The sequence below is a fragment of the Lactuca saligna genome, chromosome 8 (genome assembly GCF_052625555.1).
Source record: "Lactuca saligna cultivar CGN05327 chromosome 8, ASM5262555v1, whole genome shotgun sequence".
Classification (NCBI taxonomy): Eukaryota; Viridiplantae; Streptophyta; class Magnoliopsida; order Asterales; family Asteraceae; genus Lactuca; species Lactuca saligna.
In genome coordinates, this window is record NC_136424.1 from 95,234,280 (window position 1) to 95,251,683 (window position 17,404).

The window sequence follows — 17,404 nt, forward strand, 5'->3', positions numbered from 1 at the left end:
AAGCCTATGCATGGCAAAGCATATGTGGCAAGAGAGGAATTTCACGGTTCAGCTGGGAAGTGCTTGATGGTGACTGCGGGTGTACCAACAGAAGATGAGCGTAAGGAGCCAAACTTGAAGGAGGAAAAGTGTTTCACAGCAAAGCCTATGAGTGAAAAGATTAACGACTGCGATCGATCAATTGATCAAAAAGGTACAATCCATGCTCGAATCTGTTAAATTTAAATTTGCTAATCTCAGTAGCAGTCTCATGCAAACTCGCTTAACGAACTCTAACCTAACAGACCAACTGAGCAGGGAGTCATCGAAGAGTGAGGAGCGACGCATGTGGATTGAGTTGAAGGAGATGAAGTTAATTAGGGGTAGAGATGAGATTATCTATTTGCAAAGAGACACTTTGAAGTTTTTAAAATAAAGAAACATTTTCTGCTTAGTTGCTAAACAGTTATATACAAATATTACTCAATTACATTTAGACTGGGAAATAGGGAAAAAGATTCATAAGATGATCTTACCCTTCCTTGAGTTTAAGGAAGATGAGGTCATTGCTGAATGTGAATCCATAATGTCCTCAAAAGAGACGTCTGTCATTTATAAAATCGGTCTGGAAAAAATTGAGTCTTTCATTAACTCAAAAGAACACAAATGCATGCTTAAATAGCTTTTAGACGAAAATGATAAGCTAAAAATCAAGATAGAGACCTTACAATCATTTGACTCTTCAAACTCAAAATTAATGACCGAAAAATAAAATGAATGTAGAAAATATATCTGAATTTGATGAGGATAGTGAGATGAGTGAAATTTTGGTGGAAGACGAAGTTGATTGCTCCGAGTTCATGAAAAGAGAAAATGAGAAACCTCTAATATCCGAAAATTCCGTTGAATATGCATGTTTGCCAAGGGATAAGTAAAAGAAACTCAAAGAAAAAGCAGTGGTTTACCAGATGGTTCAAACTGTGCCAAATCAGGTTTACGCTATCATAGGGGTCACTGGAAAACAAACAGCTGAACTAAAGATTCTAGTTGACAAAGACAATGCTGAAAAATGTGACAAGTATTTTTGGTTTGCTCCTATCGATAATGCAGATGAGGAAATGGGTATGTCAGAGCATACCTTGGAGGGTAAAGGGCAGATATGTTGCTGAACCAATAAACAAACCCTCAAGCTTTGATAAAACAAGCACAAGTGGAACCAAAGATATACCTGAAGAACCGGGAAAGAAATCGGAAGAATCAAAGAAGACTTCGAATATATCTTCCAATTTAACTGAAGCTCAAAAAGAGAAGAAGAAATCAAGCTTCAACATCCATAAATCTCAGAAGGAGTTGGCTGAATAGAAACACCAAAGAAATCAGAGGTACATGAAGAATCTGAGTGAGCGAAAAAGGTTTTGGCAATCTCAAAATCCTAACTATATTCCCTCAAAGAAAGAAGCAAATGTTGCAGAAAATGACAAACCGGAGATCAAAAGAAAGAATAATTTTAGTCCCAGTTCTTACTACTCCAAAATTCAAAACCAAACATCCAGTCTTTGTTCCGACTCCAAAGGACAGAACCGAACATCTAGTTTCGGTTTCAATAACAAAGTTCTGAACCAAACTTCATGGTTCGGTCCCAACACCAAAACTGTGAACCAAAGGTCAAGTCTCGGTTCTTCCCAACATAAACATAACTCTACAAAGGATGTTAAAGGGAAAGGAAAGCTTGATTCTAAAGCATAAATCAATCATAATAAAAAGGAAGCTAACCCTAAGGATCCAAGAAGGACTCCAACCGTCACAACACCATGTAACACATTGCAATTTAAACAAGACAAAAATAAAATAAAAGTGTACACCATCAAAAGAAAAGACGAAACAACACTCATAAAAAGAACCTATCTTGTTGATATATCTGTTGTTATTCCTTTTTCTATGAAAAACTTACTAGGGCCCAAGAGACTTTGGGTTCTTAAATCTGCTTAACTTTGAAGGTTATCAGTGATGAACAGTTTGACGACGAATGGTACATAGACAGTGGCTGCTCACGTCACATGACAGGGAGAAAAGAAGAGTTAAGGGAGTTTCAGTCCCTTAAGGATGGTGGATATGTGAAGTATGGCAAAAACTCTTATGGAACAATCAAAGGATATGGAATGATAACCAACAGAGAGTTTACAATACAAAAAGTGGCGTATGTGGAAGGATTGCAACACAATCTCATTAGTGTATTTCAATTGGTTGTGGGTATAGGGATGTAAGTCTCATTCGATGATGAAGGATCAGAAATTGTCGAGAAACAATCCAAAAGAGTCTTGTTAAAATATGAACGAAAAGGAGAGATGTATCCTCTAAACCTCAGTCCAATTAAAGGAAAACCAACGATTTGCCTGCTGTCTAAGGTGAATTCAGATGAAAGTTGGCTATGGCACCGATGTCTCTCGCACCTAAACTTTAAAGATATCAATAAGTTGGTGCTTGGTGATCATGTTCGAGGACTTCTAGTTCTCAAGTTTCATAAGGAACATCTGTGCGCAACATGTGAGATGGGTAAACAGAGCAAAAAAAGTCGTCCATCACATATCAATACCAAGATTGTTGAAGCACTTGAACGTCTACATATTGAATTATGTGGACCTTCAGCTATTGAAAACATCGGTGGTAGTAAGTTCATTCTTGTTATAGTAGATGATTTTTCACGTTTCACCTGGGTATTTGTCACACCCCGAAACCGAAGGCGAAACGTCCCGGGGCAAAGGTGACTTCATGTGAATATCATAACCAATGTACATAGTAAGCGAAGTAAAACACAAAACATTACATTACATAGATTTCATTACATCAGTTGAAAAGTAAAGTATTACAAGTTTCATAAATACATAAGTTTAAACAAAAGAAAGACGTGACTTCCATTTTCTCCGTCTTCTGCAAAACGATGCAGGGTACCTGTCTAAGTAGAACCTAAGAATACAAGCATTTTAAAAATCAACATAAAGCTGGTGAGTTCATAAGCGATTTGTTTTTATGAAAAGTTGGAAGATTCCTTTTCAATTCTAAAAATGTTACGACCCAAGAAAATCCCATATTTTCTTAAAAGTAAAGTTTAGTTGTTCTATTATGTTACACTGTTCTGGTTACGAATTGTGATTACCCCAGGAAAATCCTATATTTTCCTAATGTGAAAGATGTGTACTGAAAACCTGATTAACCTTGTGAAGTGTGTGTTTGTTTACCAACCCAAAAATGTAATGTAAAAGATGTATACTGAAAACTTGATTATCATAGTAAACTAATTCTTATGGTTATTAATTTACTATATCCATTATTACTAAAAATGTAAATTTTTGTTATCCAAATTGCGAGTTCTATAACCATACTAAAGACTAAATATGGCAAAGGAAGGCCAATATCACTATGACTTTTGTCACCCTTGAACCTTTCGGTTCGGCTGTAGCTAGCAGCCAGGTGCGGGGTAGTCAGTCCCGTATAGATCTATACACTCAAGTCCTCCACTTGCGTATCTCTGTGGAGTGTTCTCCGAGGACGTGTCTCCAATTTATAGGAATAACAAATCTACAAAGACGATCCTCCACTCGCGTATCTCTGTGGAGTGTTACCGAGGACAAAATGATATACTAAGCTTCTAGTTCAATGTTCAAAGATTATGTTTTTAACTATTATAATGTGGAAAACCATTTGTGAAAATATAAGGTACAACAATGTATAACGTTTTTCACAAATAACATGATAATGTGATCTGCAAGTTCAAACGGTTATCTGATATGATTAACAGTGATAAAAACATATGTAGTATGAAACACAACATATATAAAATAAGTTTTGAGTACAAGTATTACTTGTACTTTGCTTGTATTGCCCCCTGAAAACAGTGAAAATCATTGAAAAAGGGTAGGGGTATGAACTCACCAGATGAGGAAAGGTGTCGACTAGGGTGCTAAACGTCGGATCGAGGCTTGAAAACGTGCGAGGATCCTATGTAATATTAAATGATACACAAATGTATCTAATTAGACTTTAAATCACTAATTAGATAAGCATTTACACTCCAAGACGCGAAAACACTTTAATTAAGTGTTAGGAGTGACCCGGGTAGCATCTAAGGGTGTGTAGGGCATAGATAAAGAGTTTACTCTTCAAAAGTAAGCCCTTAGGGGAGTTTACGGTCCTATGACCATATTACCATGAGTTTACGGCCGTAAACTCATGGGTGGTGTGTTCTTGGATGCTATATGTTCTTACAATGCACAAAGGAAAGTTCTAGGGTTGATTCTATGGCTTAAGAAGTGATTGGGACTTGAAAGGGCCTTGGAAAAGGAGTTTACGGTTTATGAAGATGCTCTTGGGGAGTTTACTACCTTAAACACATGAGTTTACTACCTTAAACTCATATTTTTCCATGAATCATGCGTTTTGTGGTTGAAGGTTAAGCATACAAGGTTATAGGTTCAATTCCAAGCCATACAAGGTGTTAAAGGCACTTTAACACCCATTTGAAGAGTTTATGGTCCAAGAAGATGAGTTTATGGTCTAAGGAGATGAGTTTACGGTCTAAGAATGTTCTTGGACCGTAAACTCAAGTTTGATCCATTTACATAAGTCTTGGTGCATCACATGAAGGATTATAAGGTTCTACACTCTCATGGAAGCATCATGGAAGCATTTGGAGGTGTTTAGGGGCACTTTTGACACTTTAAAAGGAGTTTATGGTCCATGAATGTGGGTTTACGGTCCAAGCATGTTCTTGGACCATAAAATCATGTCCAATACTCAAATGGTACGAATTTGGGGTCCTAAGTTCATGCATGCAAGTTTCTAAGCCATATCTAAGCACTAGAATGGGTTTGGAGGGGTTTTGGGGCTTCAAAACCCTCTCAAGGGGTGTTCACGGTTTTGGTAGGGTCCCTAGACCGTAAACACTTGTTCTTGGGTGTTTTTGGAAGTTTCAAACATGAATTTGCATGCCAGACAAGTTAAACAACAAGCTAGGATGAAGTACTTAACAAATTGAAGCTTGAAATGGGGTTTTTGGATGAATTTCGAGTTCTAGAGAGAGAGAGAGAGAGTAGTGAGAGAAAGGGTTTAGAGAGAGTGAAAAAGATTCAAAATTTTGTCACTCACTACCTTATATAGGGGTTGAGTTTATGTCCCAGTGGAATTCTACCCGATACTGCCGTTAGTCGGTGCTTTTGGTCGTACCCGATAAATTGTCGTAATCACGACTTAAATGAAACTAATAATTTTCCAAATAAATATGGAAAATATTTTAATGTTTTTAACACATCCGGTCACTTATGAAACCGAATTAAAAGTCGTGATTAATTTAATTTAAATTTAAGGTTAACGGGAAAAATTTGAATACGAACGGTTTTATTTACCGGGAACGGTTTATGGTGACGGAATAAATTACAGGTTGTCACATTATCCCCCCGTTAGAGGGAATTTCGTCCCGAAATTCAAGAATTAAGATATAAGTTATGGAAAAGGATTTGGATGTGTCTGCTGTATTGGGTGTTCACGCTCGCAAGTGAATTCAGGTTTTCGCTTGGAATTCCAGCGAATCTTCACTAACGGGATGTGGCTTTGTTTCGTACGTTTGATCTCTCCATCTATGGTCTCAATTTGTCCAAGAGGGATTACTAAGGTTTCATCAAATAGGCATTTATAAATATTTGGGACGTGGAAGACAAGATGGATGTTGCTAAGTTATGAAGGTACTCGGAGTTTGAAGCCTACGGGGTTGATCCTAACGAGGATCTAAAAGGGTCCAATTTACCTCAAGTTACGTTTTCCGTGCTTTGTAAAGTGTGTCATGTCTTTCTAGGGCGAGACCATTAACAGGATGCGATCTCCAACATGGAATTCCAGAGGTTTCCATTGTACATTGACGTAACTCTCATGTCGATCTCGTGAAGTTTTCAACTGTTCTCGGGTCTGGATGATCTTCTCGATGGTTTCGCGGATGATTTCAGAATCAGTGTGGGTATTACCGGGGAATCGACTCTTGGCTAGCTGCGTGTCTTCTACCTTGACCTAACACATGGGAATCTGCACTTTTTACTGTAGAGGGTTCCAAATGGTTTAGTCTGGATACTGGTGGGATAACCATTATTATTCGAGGGCTTGATCAAAGGTAAAGGGGTATCCCAAGTCGCTCAGTAATTTATGACACATGCTCCCAGCATGTATTCCATGATCTGAAAAATACTCTCTCACTCTGTCCAATTGTCTCAGGATGATAAGTTGTACTTATGTCTAGCTTGGTTTCGTGGGTTTTCTGAAGGAATCTACCTAAATCTCGAGGTAAACCTGCTATCTCTACTAAAGATAATGGACGCAGGTATGCTATGCAGTCAGACTACTTCTTGGATGTGGGTTCGCGTGAGTCTTTCCATCTTGAATGATTCTTTGATCGGAAGGAAGTGAACGGATTTTATCGAAGGATCGACCATTTCCAAATGGTATCGTAATCACTCGGGAAAACTGGATAACTTGATGGTGAAGTCCATGCTGGTCATCTTTTGTTTCCATTTGGGTATCTCGGGCTGCTGGAGCAATCCCGAGGGTTTCTAACTAGGCTCCTCAGGTCTAAGCGAGTAAACGGGTCTAGATGGTCATTGTTAATGTCTTAGTCTTACTATCTAAGATTTCCTTTCGGCTAAGGGCGGCTCATGTTCATGTCTTTATGATCGAAGCTATGTTGTAGTCTCTTAAGGTTAGTGAAATTCGCATACTTGGTTCCATAGAGATCATGTTTCTCATTCTTTAGTGTAAGGACTGCTGCTCCTAATTTCCAAGTCGTGAGCTGTGTTGTTAACTTCGTGTGCCTTTTGTTTGTCTCAAAGCGTGAATGACAACTTTTCTTTCTTGCCTAAGCATATGTTCTAAACTCTGATTGGACGTACTGCAAAGGACAATGAAGTCCTTTGTTTCTTCTCGAAGGGATAGGTTAGGTGTGATGTATAAGTCTTACTTCAATGCTTGGAATGATGTATCTCACTTTTTACTCCAACATAAAGGGTATACCTCTTCTGTGTTGGAGTGGTTAAGGATTTGATGATTTTGAAAGAAATTTCAGAATAGGTCTGCAATAATAGCCGGCGAAACCCAAGAATTGACAGGTTTTCTATGGGTGTCTTCGGTGCCGACTAATTGTCTATTGCTTTGACCTTATGAGGATCCACGTGTATATCTGCATCGCTCACTACATGACTAAGGAAAAAATGGTTTGACCAAAGGGTATCAATACGAACTCTTAGTGATCATATCGAATCCTGAATACTATCTTTGAAACATTATCCTCGCGAACTCGTAGCTGATGATGTCTCGACCTAGGGTCTATCTTCGAGGAGTAGTTGGCTCCTGAATTCTATCGAAGAAGTCATCTACTCGGGACAGAGGATATCGGTTTTGACGGTCAACTCATTTAGTCGACTGGATAACTCCTGCATTTCTGCTGGGTCAAAAATGGTACGGAGATTTGGATGCGAAGGTAGTTCCAGGAATTTGATTGATATGAGACTCGACTAGACGTTCGGGAGGAATTCTCAGGATCTTTTCGGGAAGATATCAGGAATATTACAGTTTTCGGGGATGCTCTAGAGGTCTTTAACTTCTTGTTTATCGCTGATTGCATGGACTAGGAATACCTAACACTCCTTTTTGTAGAAGTTTTCGATCTTTGATACAGAAAATGATGCGAAGATTTGGGCCAAGCTTGACACCATATCTCATAAGGGTCCGGTCAGAGAGGAAATTGAGACGAATAGCTTTTTCATAACAAAGTGTATCAGTATGATCAGGACTCAACTGATACATGCCAAAGATAACATCAAAGCTCTTTATTGAAACTGACATCAGATCAATGAGGAAAGAATGATTACTCAATGTAAGGATATAGCTTGGGGATAAGTCGTTAGTGCACTCATTCTCACTGGTAACCATATTGACGGCAAATGTTTCGGTTATTAGACGAGGACTATGTTTACAAAGATATTTGAATCAATGACTAATAAAACTTTCTTGACACTAGATTTGAAAAGAATGCGAGCATAAGAATTGTCGAGAAGAAATATACCTGCGGCGGTAGGATCAGCGGCTGCTTCCTCTTGCTTCATAGCTAAAACCATCTTGGCGTTGTTGATGTTGTTGTTGGTTGCTGCCTTTGGTCGGTTTTGCTTGAAATGCCCGATTTCTCCACAATCATAGCAGGCTTGTCCAGTACTCGATCCGGAAGCTTGCTTGATTAGATGAACTGGTGTTTTGCAGTTTTGAGCGGAGTGGCCCTTTTTGCCACATTTTTTGCAGATCTTCTCGAAGCACGGGCCAGGTGTGTAATGGTGATATTTGCACTTGTTGCACCAAGGGAGATTACCCGCATACCTAGTGGTAGGTGCTTGAGATGTAGGCACAACAACAAGAGTAGCAGCAGCTTGAACTGTAGACACAGCGACAGGAGTAGTGACAGCTTGAACTGCCACAGTTTCGCGCCTCTTGGAGGGTCCTTGGGAACTCTGACCTTCTGCTTTTTACTCTTATCACCTTCATTTTGATGCTCATGAAAATTTTCATGGTTTTGGAGTTTGGTGTTACTTCTGGGTCCACTGAACCTGTCGGGGAAGAAGTATGTCACTGCGACAGTCACTGCAGCAGAAATAGCCAACTGGAACATCACTGGGTTGAATCGAGATGGAGGTGGCGACGGAGGGCTATTGTTACTTGAACTGGATCCTTTCTTCCAAGACATTTCGATCTAAAGTGATTAGGAAAAAGAGGATGGTAAGTCCTCTACATTAAATCAAGAGATATGATACAAGGGGGTATCTCTGTATGATAGTCATATAATTCTATTAAGCGATAAAGCAGGAATGAATAATCAAGGCAGATAAACTATCGCTAAATAAATGATCGAGGGACAACGCTTGAATGAGAATTTTCTACGACAAAGCTGGATCTAGAAATACTCCCACAGTATTTCATGATTCACTGCAACGACTGCTCGTTGTTTGGGGTATTTGGGTAAGTTTTAGGCATGCTGAATACCACAATCACTCCCAGGCACATGTTGGCCATGTCTCGAATGAATATAGTTGATCAGGCTATAGACCCTAGACACGACTACATAAATGCCTAGGTTTAACCGCAACATACAACACCCATTTACTTATGTTTTGTTCTACTTGTTGTTACGGATCTCGGTGGTTAGGATACTTGTATGTTTTTGAAAATACTTATATTTTGAAGTATACTTTTAGGTCAGAGCACTTAGGCCCCTTAATGTTTATAGTCTTATACCATGTAAGGTTTGGTATACTCAGTTCACTATAAACAAGGGCTCTGATACCAATCTATCACACCCAGAAACCGAAGGCGGAAACGTCCCGGGGCAGAGGTGACTTCATGTGAATATCATAACCAATGTACATAATAAGCGAAGTAAAACACAAAACATTACATTACATAGATTTCATTACATCAGTTGAAAAATAAAGTAGTACAAGTTTCATATATACATAGTTTAAACAAAAGAAAGACGTGACTTCCATTTGCTCTGTCTTCTGCAAAAGGATACGGGGTACCTATCTAGGTAGAACCTGAGAATACAAGCATTTTAAAAATCAGCATAATTGGTGAGTTCATAAGCGGTTTGTTTTTATGAAAATGTGCAAGATTCCTTTTAAATTATGAAAATGTTACGACCCAAGAAAATCCCATATTTTCTTAAAAGTAAAGTTGAGTTGTTCTATTATGTTACACTGTTCTGGTTACGAATTGTGATTACCCCAGGAAAATCCTATATTTTCCTAATGTGAAAGATGTGTACTGAAAAACCTGATTAACCTTGTGAAGTGTGTGTTTGTTTACCAACCCAAAAATGTAATGTAAAAGATGTATACTGAAAACTTGATTATCATAGTAAACTAATTCTTATGGTTATTAATTTACTATATCCATTATTACTAAAAATGTAAATTTCTGTTATCCAAATTGCGAGTTCTATAACCATACTAAAGACTAAATATGGCAAAGGAAGGCCAATATCACTATGAATTTTGTAGCTAGAAGCCAAGTGCGGGATAGTCAGTCCCGTATAGATCTATACACTCAAGTCACGCTCTCTACCTAAGAGATTCTGGTTACAGAGGCGGTCCTCCACTTGCGTATCTCTGTGGAGTGTTCTCCGAGGACGTGTCTCCAATTTATAGGAATAACAAATCTACAAAGATGATCCTCCACTCGCGTATCTCTGTGGAGTGTTACCGAGGACAAAATGATATACTAAGCTTCTAGTTCAATGTTCAAAGATTATGTTTTTAACTATTATAATGTGGAAAACCATTTGTGAAAATATAAGGTACAACAATGTATAACGTTTTTCACAAATAACATGATAATGTGATCTGCAAGTTCAAACGGTTATCTGATATGATTAACAGTGTTAAAAACATATGTAGTATGAAACACAACATATATAAAATAAGTTTTAAGTACAAGTATTACTTGTACTTTGCTTGTATTCCCCCTGAAAACAGTGAAAATCATTGAAAAAGGGTAGGGGTATGAACTCACCAGATGAGGAAAGGTGTCGACTAGGATGCTAAACGTCGGATTGAGGCTTGAAAACATGCGAGGCTCCTATGTAATATGAAATGATACACAAATGTATCTAATTATACTTTAAATCACTAATTAGATAAGCATTTACACTCCAAGATGCGAAAACACTTTAATTAAGTGTTAGGAGTGACCCGGGTAGCATCTAAGGGTGTGTAGGGCATAGATAAAGAGTTTACTTTTAAAAAGTAAGCCCTTAGGGGATTTTACGGTCCTATGACCATAAGACCATGAGTTTACTGCCGTAAACTCATGGGTGGTGTGTTCTTGGATGCGAAATGTTCTTACAATGCACAAAGGTAAGTTCTAGGGTTGATTCTATGGCTTAAGAAGTGATTGGGACTTGAAAGGGCCTTGGAAAAGGAGTTTACGGTTTATGAAGATGCTCTTGGGGAGTTTACTACCTTAAACACATGAGTTTACTACCTTAAACTCATATTTTTCCATGAATCATGCGTTTTGTGGTTGAAGGTTAAGCATACAAGGTTATAGGTTCAATTCCAAGCCATACAAGGTGTTAAAGGCACTTTAACACCCATTTGAAGAGTTTATGGTCCAAGAAGATGAGTTTATGGTCTAAGGAGATGAGTTTACGGTCTAAGAATGTTCTTGGACCGTAAACTCAAGTTTGATCCATTTACATAAGTCTTGGTGCATCACATGAAGGATTATAAGGTTCTACACTCTCATGGAAGCATTTGGAGGTGTTTAGGGGCATTTTTGACACTTTAAAAGGAGTTTATGGTCCATGAATGTGGGTTTACGGTCCAAGCATGTTCTTGGACCGTAAAATCATGTCCAATACTCAAATGGTACGAATTTGGGGTCCTAAGTTCATGCATGCAAGTTTCTAAGCCATATCTAAGCACTAGAATGGGTTTGGAGGGGTTTTGGGGCTTCAAAACCCTCTCAAGGGGTGTTCACGGTTTTGGGAGGGTCCCTGGACCGTAAACACTTGTTCTTGGGTGTTTTTGGAAGTTTCAAACATGAATTTGCATGCCAGACAAGTTAAACAACAAGCTAGGATGAAGTACTTACCAAATTGAAGCTTGAAATGGGGTTTTTGGATGAATTTCGAGTTCTAGAGAGAGAGAGAGAGAGAGAGAGAGAGTAGTGAGAGAAAGTGTTTAGAGAGAGAGAAAAAGCTTCAAAATTTTGTCACTCACTCCCTTATATAGGGGTTGAGTTTATGTCCCGGTGATACTGCCGTTAGACGGTGCTTTTGGCCGTACCCGATAAATTGCCGTAATCACGACTTAAATGAAACTAATAATTTTCCAAATAAATATGGAAAATATTTTAATGTTTTTAACACATCCGGTCACTTATGAAACCGAATTAAAAGTTGCGATTAATTTAATTTAAATCTAAGGTTAACGGGAAAAATTTGAATACGAACGGTTTTATTTACCGGGAACGGTTTATAGTGACAGAATAAATTACGGGTTGTCACAGTATTCTTTCTTATATAGAAATCAGAAGTGATTTCCAAGTTAAAGATGTTCATTATGCAGGTTGAACTACAGCTACGAAAAGTAGTAAGGAACATCAAAAGCGAAAATGGGCTTGAATTCAAAAATGAAGAGTTTGAAGACTTTAATGCCAATAAGGGAGCGTCTCACAACTTCTCTGCTCCCTACACTCCACAATAGAGTGGAATCATTGAAAGACGAAACCGATCCCTATGTGAAGCAGCCATAACCAGGTTGAGCTTTGCTTATCTACCATTGTACTTATGCGCTGATGTTGTTGCTACTGCTTGTTAGACTAAAAAAAAGTCCTTACTTAACAAGCGATTCTCAATCACTCCGTATAAGATTCTAAATAACCGAAAACCTAAAGTCAAGTTCTTTCACGTGTTGGGGTCCAAATGCTTCATTTTCAACTCTTAAGAGAACCGAAACAAATTTGATGTTAAAGCGGATAAGGGAATCTTTCTAGGCTATTCACTCACTTCAAAGGCTTATAGGGTTCTAAATAAACACTCCAAACGCATTGATGAAACCTATTACATAACCTTTGATGACTGCTACATAAAGAAAGCTCATGCAAAAGAAAGTGCTATGGGTGAAATATTTCCTGAATCAGGACAAGTATCGACTCCTATTTCAAATTTGTTTGAAGAATATATGAGGTTATGTGATGAATCATAAAAAGCTATACATTCAGAGGCGAATGCAGTAGACAACAAAGTTGACCATCTGAAAAAGATCATCGAAGATGCTACGAAAGACATGGAAAAGGATCCTTCAAACCAAACTGGTGATCAACCCTCAAATGAACCTCCAAATAACAGTGCAGTATTCGAAGGGGAGGTCTCATCTGTGTTTTATACAACCAAGCAAGAGAATCCAACTCCAACCAAAGGGGAGGATCCCAAACCTGACAAGGAACACACTTTGCCATTTGAGGGGGAGAATGCAAATACAAATAACGAAGACGATCAATCAGAATTTGAAGAAGAGATTAATGCAGAGTTGGATCTTGTTTATGACCCAAACTACCCTCCTCTCATAAAATGGACTAAGGATCATCCTCAAACACAGATAATTGGTGAATTATCCGAACGGGTTCTCACACGGTCTCAGTTGAAAGCGAAGCAAATTGCATTATTCTCTCAAGTTGAATTTTGCATGTTTAATTCATTTGTCTCTAAAATCGAACAAAAGACAATCAACACTGCACTTGATCATGCTGATTGGGTAGGCTATGCAAGATGAACTTCATGAGTTTGAACGCAACCGTGTTTGGAGACTAATACCCACACTAAAGGATGCTTCTGTGGTTGGATTAAAGTGGGTCTTCAGGAACAAGATGGATAAAGAAGGCAATGTTATAAGGAACAAGGCTTGGCTGGTGGTAAAGGGATTTTGCCAAGAAGAAGGAATAGACTATGAGGAGACCTTTTCTCCTGTAGCCAGATTGGAATCAGTTCAAATCTTTCTAGCATATGCTGCTCATAAAAACTTCGAAGTTTTTCAAATGGACATGAAATGTGCCTTCCTGAATGGAGAACTAGAAGAAACGGTGTATGTTTAGCAACCATCTGGGTTCGTGAATGAGAAATACCCCAATCATTGCTATGTGTTAGATAAAGTTGTGTATGGACTAAAACAAGCACAAGGGAGTGGTATGAAACTTTAACTTGCTTTGTAAAATTGTCTAAATTCAAGCATGGTTTGGTTGAATCAACCTTCTTTCGCAAGAAAGAAGGCGAACATCTAATGATAGTTCAAATTTATGTCGATGATATCATCTTCGGCTCCACGAATCCCAGCTTAACGGTTGAATTCAGGAAACTAATGGAGACTAAATTTGAAATGAGCGCAATGGGTCCAATTAAATTTTTTCTTGGGTTAAATATAAGACAGGGACTAGAAGGTATTTTTATTAACCAGGAGGCCTACACGAAGAATCTATTGGCCAAATTTGGAATGATGGGAGACTCGAAGGTGAAGGTTTCTATGGCATTTGGCACCAAGTTAACACCATCTCTGGAAAAGTCTGATGTAGATATGACTCTCTATCGTCAAATGATAGGCTCTCTCATGTATCTAACTGCATGTAGACCGGACATTATGTTTTCTGTCTGTTATTGTGCCAGGTTTCAAGCTAATCCTAGAGAACCTCACATGATGGCGGTGAAGAACATTTTTCGATATTTGAAGCGTACCTCGTCGCTTGGTCTGTGGTATCCAGCTAAATCCGGATTCTTTGTTCAAGCATTTTCTGATGCTAATCTCGGTGGCTGTGGTCTAGATAGAGAGAGCACATCTGGAGGATGCCAGTTCCTTGATGGTAAACTAGTTAGATGGCAGTACAAGAAGTAAACTTGTGTGTCTCTCTCAATAGCCGAAGCAAGATATATAGCTGCCGCTTCGTTTACTTCACAAGTAGTCTGGATACAAAGTCAACTTAGAGACTATGGACTGAGTATGAAGAAGATTACGCTTTATTGTGATTCTGAAAGCGCGATAAAAATTTATCACAATCCGGTACAACACTGAAAGACAAAGCATATTGCACTCAGGTACCACTTCATCAAGCACCATGTTGAAGATGACAATGTGGAAGTCCATTTCGTACGGTCATCAGATCAACTTGCATATATTTTCACTAAAGCATTACCAGAAACAAGCTTCAATAAAATTTTGCAAGGTTTGGGTATGATGGAAGTAGATTCGGTACCGAATCCTCAAACCTCTCTCTGGAAAATTAGGTAAGTGAAATTAATTGACCGCTCGGTCTGTTTCGGGTCCTTAATTTTAGGGAACCGAAATGAACCGAACGCTCTGCTTATTTCGGCTCCATAATTTTCGAGAACCAAAATGAACCGATCGCTTGGTCTATTTTGGCTCCGGAATTTTACGGAACCGAAATGAAACGAACACTCTGCTTATTTCGACTCCTTATCTTTTTGGAGCTAAAATGAAATGATCGCTCGATTTATTTGGCTTCTATTATTTAAGGTGAAGGTTTGGCTGTATATTTTTGCACTTAAATTTTTTTTCTTTTTCATCTGTAATTTATTTTGTTTATTTCTAAGATGTTTTAAAGTTTTTTTTCTTTTATTATCTTACTTATTTATCAGAAAATACAAAATTTCAAAAAGATTTTATTTTTGTTTTATCTTTTTGTTTTGTTTTGTTTGTTTGTTTTTGTGTCGTTTGTTTCTCTCCTCTTCCTTACTAGGTGTTAAGGACCAAGAAAGCTTATGAACTCGTAGAGGGGCATGTATGTCAACCTTAATTATGAACTTGTTAGGTGTCTTTAGAAGCATGTTGATGAATGTATTCTACAGCCTCCTAAAAACTTTGAGTGAGACCCTAATGATTCAATTTATACTTATCGTTCTTTCCAATTAGGCTGTATCATTCACTCAAGTCCCGAGCTACCCTACTCTTCTCAAATGAGTCAAGAGTTTTCTGCTATGTCACTCTTTAAAATCAGGGGTACATTCAGCTCTTTAACCACCTCATCTATATTCTCCATCTACTTTCGTTTCATCAATGTAACACTTGAGACTCCTAGAAATTACCACTGAGGTTTACGGTTACACAAAATATATGTTTATGATCTTAGATACGTACACCACATGCTAAGTGAGACCCTAAATCCAACACCAATACTAAATTGACGGTGAATTTTAATATTCAAGCTTTAACTTGTTACCTACAAAAGTCTCATTTTATTTTCTTGCTTGATCTTTTTGAAATTGTCTAACACCAAGACATTTCATCCCAAAAGATCCAGTTTAGTTTTTGTTTTTAAGATTTCTACTCTAAATTCTGTTACTTCCAACCTATCCAACCTACTTGTTCAACATACCACATCGGTCTCACAAGTACTTCTTCCAAAATTCGGTCTTATATTAAGCATCGAAGTTCGGTTGAATCTTAGCCAACTTCTAAAGCCTATAACTAAAAAGAAACCTTTCAGTGTTTCTTAATAAACATTTAATCGTATTCCCACGGGAAACCACACAAGCACTTTTAGTATCTCTTGACTTTGAAGGAAGAGATTCGTGTCCGGGATCCTCAGATTTATGTCACATTTGACATTACTCACATCCCATACACTTGTTTGCTTTATTTCTTATCTGTTGGCACAATAATGAATGAAAATCTTTTTGATTTTCCACAACTCTGGTTCATGACAATTATGCATAGTTTCACTTTCGGTTCTAAAAATTAAACAGTCTTATGGAAGTGATAAGGGACTCTGTATTTTAAATGAGTAATGGATTGAAGAAGTTGAATGGATGCGACGTTCCAACGTGTCTGTGGATAAGTTCAAAATTGGGCGCGTGAAGTTGAAACGGCTCCTAAACCTTCGCCGCATGCTATGTATTTGGGAAAAACCAAGCTGTCAAATCCCGCTTTTCCACGTGATTTTTTATAGATAGTTTCATCATTATAGACGATTGTTTCTCTCTCATGGCAATCATATATAAAAGGGGTTCTCGTTTCATTGTACCATTTATCACACTCCACTTCTCTCAAACAAACCGGCGCTTGTTAAATTGTTCATCTTCTTCACAAAGCTCTACAACGGCAAATTCTTCATCTCTTCAGGATCAAACAGCGTCGTTATCCCTGCTTTCGATCAAGCGTAAATAGAATATGATCATTCAGATGACTCTATTCCTGTATAATCATTACATGCTTCAAGTAGTAGAATTTCTAAAGTATCCCCCTCTCTTCATCGCTCTAACTCAAGTGGAATCTCTTCCCATGTCCCTCTTGTCTCAAGTTTACTCCACAGCAACTTACAATAAAATCAAGGAGAGAATCTACTTTCAGATTCATCCTCACAAAGCTTCGATTTCAAAAGGATGATTTTACTCTCTTCTAGGGCTTGCAGTCAATGCCTCCGTCATCTCACCGGACTTCATCACAACAACACAACTGTTCTCGATGTTCTACGAGATGGGCTACACAGAGGTCCTTACATCCTTCACAAAGTTCAAGAAGTCATGCCTACCTCCACAATGATGGCTCTGATGGCTCAAACAAGTGTTTATGACGATAATGTACGACATCTACAATGGGATTAACCAGGACTACGGGTCTTTGATATGGTCCCAACTGGTACAGAGTCTGTCCTCTTCAGCCAGACACTCTGAAATTTCATGTGGATGGTTTTGGACCATCATCGCACAATGGGCTATAACATCCATCAATGTTCCAGTCATGAAGGATTCTCTACTTTCCTCTATTTCCTCCTTTCATACCAAAAAGATCATTGTCTCTGATCCAACCAAGTTTTTGCACAACGACTCAATTCCAGA

The 17,404-nt window shown here is 38.2% G+C and overlaps 1 pseudogene; it reads left to right on the forward strand.

Moving 5' to 3' along the window:
- Positions 1-2,036: 2,036 nt before the first annotated feature.
- Positions 2,037-14,444, forward strand: LOC145009925 (uncharacterized; annotated as a pseudogene).
- Positions 14,445-17,404: the final 2,960 nt, after the last annotated feature.